The sequence below is a fragment of the Pinus tabuliformis genome, chromosome 1_1 (assembly GCF_031772625.1).
Source record: "Pinus tabuliformis cultivar Carrire ecotype Pingquan chromosome 1_1, CPIR1, whole genome shotgun sequence".
In the NCBI taxonomy this organism is placed as follows: Eukaryota; Viridiplantae; Streptophyta; class Pinopsida; order Pinales; family Pinaceae; genus Pinus; species Pinus tabuliformis.
The window spans coordinates 620,981,509-620,986,614 of record NC_142297.1 but is presented as its reverse complement, the minus strand read 5'-3'; positions in this window follow the sequence as shown (position 1 = coordinate 620,986,614).

Below are 5,106 nucleotides of genomic sequence, written 5' to 3'. Positions count from 1 at the left end.
TCATCCTCTCAATTAAGGTTTCTGCTCTGATTAGGGTTTCATGATCAAGATGCATCCTCCTCTGACCCATCACATCAATGTTCTCCAAATCCTGACATTAGTGATGATACCTGCATGTACTTTGCATCCTACAACAATCCGCACTAATGCACTTGCTCTGGATTTGACATCGATGACAACATACTCAACAGCTATATGACAGGGACCATTCTATGAAGACACCCTACTCCTATAAGCTTTGTTCTCCCGAGTATTTTTGATGGACATCTTGTACCATGACTTCTTGAACCTAAAGGTTGTCTTCCTTTGAGCTACTGATTCCCTCTTAACTTGTTTATTCCCTTTGAAGATTGAATCCCTCCTCGACATGTTGAACCTGGTCTTCATGGCCCATACAAGGAACTTGCCATACTCAACTAACTCTCTTGGCATGGGTTTTTAAAACACTGCTGCTACCTGCAATAGCTCCTACAATGCCCTCTCAGGGTTGTCACCTGTGCAATTCTCAAATCCAACTTCCCTTCTTAGAGACCATGCTCTGATACTATGTTAGAATTCCATTCACATAATGTCTAATCTATGTTTTGGCAGTTTCATGAAACAGAAAACCTAAGTAACCGGATTTGTTATATAGGTGCCACGTGTCTGAATCCGGCGTGTCAGACACGATTTGTCCAAAAAACGTGTCCCAAAAACAGGATTTGTCGAATCCCAAACGTGTCCCGAAATTCACCAATGTATCCCAATTTTTGACTGCGTGTCCTGCTTTCCAGGATTCGTTTAGCGGAAAAGGGACTCTCGCGGGTTAGAAAAGGCCGCATTTCCTCATTACAGTCATGCTGTTTATCATTTGGCAAGCATTGTTTGAGCTGTTTGCAAGTGGATATTTACCATACACATGAACTGATACATAAATAAACTAGACCTATCAGCGAAACACTGTTTGGATGCCATCATCTTGTCTAGAGTAAAAGCTCCGGTATATTATGTGCATCAATCTTTTTATGTATAAACAAAATGAGATGGATACTAGCAATTAATCACCTGGTTTGGGTTTGTTTCTCATCCAAACATTTCTAGATATTGTGCACTTTGTGTTCATTAATGTTTCTAGTCACATTGAAATTCTGTTGGGCTTGCTTTTTGTCTTTTGAATTTTTGTTAGGGCATTGTTAATTCACATTAAGAGCTAGTTTGCATTGCTAGACAGTAAAGATTAATGGAAGTATATCTTCAGTTTGGGCTGCCCTTTATCCAAACAATTCTATTTTGTGCACTGTCTGTTGAATCGTTGATTAATGTTTCCAATCAAAGTGGAATTCAGTGAGGCTCACCTTCTGTATTTTGAAGATTTTTGGGGCAGGGCATTGTTAATAGATTAAGGGCCACTTTGCACTACCAGCTAGTGGAGACTAACTGAAGGATAGAATTGTTGAATTGAGGCTTCTGTGATCCATAATATTTATAAGAAGGACTTCGGCGTAAATCACACAAAGAGAGACATTTGTCCACGCGTTTCCTTGCTATGACCGCGGAGGTCAAGAGCACAACCAACAACAGAAGGGTTGTGAAGAAGGTGATGTAGGAAACTTTGAACCATATTCTATAACTCTTACGCTCTTCCCAGATTTCAGAAGACATATCCAAAGAAACAGAAGGGGCTGGAGATAGCCTATATGATTGTTGTTCCTCCTTTACGTTCACAAGGAAGTAAACTTCATTGCTCATATGCCATATTACACTTAATGCTAATGCTCCAGTATTGCTCCAGACAGCTCGCAAACCAGAACGGACCATCCCAGGAAGAAAATAACCAATCAAAAGACATATCATTACTCTCCTAACATCATATATCAACGAAAGTTCAATCAAAATACGCAGTTGCATGTCTTTTAGATTTTTGTCATCAGAATTTACATTTAGATTCCAATTGTCAATAAATGTGAGCAACTGGATAATGAGAGCGCTGAGAACCAGAGCTTCAGCTGGGATCCAATGAGCTCTCCTCTTGAAAGCCTTGTACAAATCCAAAGAAAGCAACACAATAAATATAAATGTAGAAAAACAGGATGCGTAGAAATTTACAGCGTAATCCTGGAAGTAATCTGTATATTCATCCGCCATTCTCGGATAGCCAATATTCCAGACTTATGCTGCTATAGATCCGCTGTTTTCACCGATTGAGGTTTTTTCAGATTGGCTATATATATATATATATATATATATATATATATATATATACACTAACTAGCCATTGCACCAGAGTTGCAAAAGAGATTCACTAAGGCATAAATTTGAGACATGTAGAAGATGAATGAATATAAAAATTAGTAAACAGTAGGATGTTTAAAAAGGTTATCCAAAGTTTTAAAGTATTTTACAATTTTCTGAATTAATTTTTTATTTTTATTTTTTATTATTATTTTTTTTTATATTTGGAATAGTCTGTGACAAAAAGAGGTTTATTAAAAAAAAATCCAAAATGAAAAATTCAAAATTTACCATTGAATAAACTAGTTTAAAGAATAGATATGAAATAAATAGATATATGCACACAATAACATGCGGCCCCTTGAAGAACTAACAGTGGCTTGCAGTTTTCTTCCAGGTGTCTCTGTACACAGTTTTAGTTACCTACATCCATGCCGCAAATTAGAACAGGATATGGTGCTCGAGTTGTTATTTTTAGACAATTGGATCCTCCACTGCGTCCGAACGAAATTGGTTTTCCTTAAGCACTTCGTGATAGCGTCTCCTAAAAAACAACGTTTATAACTTCAAACTGCGCCCTTTTAACTTCCTAGTCTTAACCTTCACAGATAACTCATGGAGTTTAAAAGCCAATCAACCGGGCTCTAATACCACTACACAAGCTCGTGTAAATTCCATAATAATAACTCTGATACTTTATTGATGAAAGAAACGTACTTTTTCACAGCCTGCACATAATATGCTAAACCTTCGTTCCTACTTATGAGCATATATCAGTGTACCATGGTCAATTATAGAGCATATGTCAGTGTACCAGGGAGTTGTTATTATCCAGTGACGCAGGGAGATAACAGTACTGGTTATTCCAGCTACTTCCTCTGCGTTTTAAAGATTTCCGGCAATTTCATATATATATATATATATATATCTATATATATGAAATTATGCGGAAAGTAGCTGGAATAACCAGTACTGTTATCTCCCTGCGTCACTGGATAATAACAACTCCCTGGTACACTGACATACGCAATTATAGAGCATATATCAGTGTACCAGGGAGTTGTTATATGCCAGTGACGCAGGGAGATAACAGTACTAGTTATTCCAGCTACTTTCCGCATAATTTCCGCATAATTTATATATATATATATATATATGAAATTATGCGGAAAGTAGCTGGAATAACTAGTACTGTTATTATGCGGAAAGTAGCTGGAATAACTAGTACTGTTATATATATATATATGAAATTATGCGGAAAATTATGCGGAAAGTAGCTGGAATAACTAGTACTGTTATCTCCCTGCGTCACTGGATAATAACAACTCCCTGGTACACTGACATACGCTCTATAATCTACCATGGTACACTGATATATGCTCATAAGTAGGAATGAAGGTTTAGCATATTATGTGCAGGCTGTGAAAAAGTACGTTTCTTTCATCAATAAAGTATCAGAGTTATTATTATGGAATTTACACGAGCTTGTGTAGTGGTATTAGAGCCCGGTTGATTGGCTTTTAAACTCCATGAGTTATCTGTGAAGGTTAAGACTAGAAAGTTAAAAGGGCGCAGTTTGAAGTTATAAACGTTGTTTTTTAGGAGACGCTATCACGAAGTGCTTAAGGAAAACCAATTTCGTTCGGACGCAGTGGAGGATCCAATTGTCTAAAAATAACAACTCGAGCACTATATCCTATTCTAATTTGCGGCATGGATGTAGGTAACTAAAACTGCGTACAGAGACACCTGGAAGAAAACTGCAAGCCACTATTAGTTCTTCAAGGGGCCGCATGTTATTGTGTGCATATATCTATTTATTTCATATCTATTCTTTAAACTAGTTTATTCAATGGTAAATTTTGAATTTTTCATTTTGGATTTTTTTTTAATAAACCTCTTTTTGTCACAGACTATTCCAAATAAAAAAAAATAATAATAAATAAAATAAAATAAATAAAATAAAAAATTAATTCAGAAAATTGTAAAATACTTTAAAACTTTGGATAACCTTTTTAAACATCCTACTGTTTACTAATTTTTATATTCATTCATCTTCTACATGTCTCAAATTTATGCCTTAGTGAATCTCTTTTGCAACTCTGATGCAATGGCTATATATATATACATATATAAAGCCAATCTGAAAAAACCTCAATCGGTGAAAACAACGGATCTATAGCAGCATAAGTCTGGAATATTGGCTATCCGAGAATGGCGGATCTATATACAGATTACTTCCAGGATTACGATGTAAATTCCTATGCATCCTGTTTTTCTACATTTATATTTATTGTGTTGCTTTCTTTGGATTTGTACAAGGCTTTCAAGAGGAGAGCTCATTGGATCCCAGCTGAAGCTCTGGTTCTACTTCTCAGTGCTCTCATTATCCAGTTGCTCACATTTATTGACAATTGGAATCTAAATGTAAATTCTGATCACAAAAATCTAAAAGACATGCAACTGCGTCTTTTGATTGAACTTTCGCTGATATATGATGTTAGGAGAGTAATGATATGTCTTTTGATTGGTTATTTTCTTCCTGTGATGGTTCGTTCTGATTTGCGAGCTGTCTGGAGCAATACTGGAGCATTAGCATTAAGTGTAATATGGCATATGAGCAATGAAGTTTACTTCCTTGTGAACGTAAAGGAGGAACAACAATCATATAGGCTATCTCCAGCTCGTTCTGTTCCTTTGGATATGTCTTCTGAAATCTGGGAAGAGCGTAAGAGTTATAGAATATGGTTCAAATTTTCCTACATCACCTTCTTCACAGCGCTTCTGTTGTTGGTTGTGCTCTTGACCTCCGCGGTCATAGCAGGGAAACGCGTGGACAAATGTCTCTCTTTATGTGATTTACGCCGAAGTCCTTCTTATAAATATTATGGATCA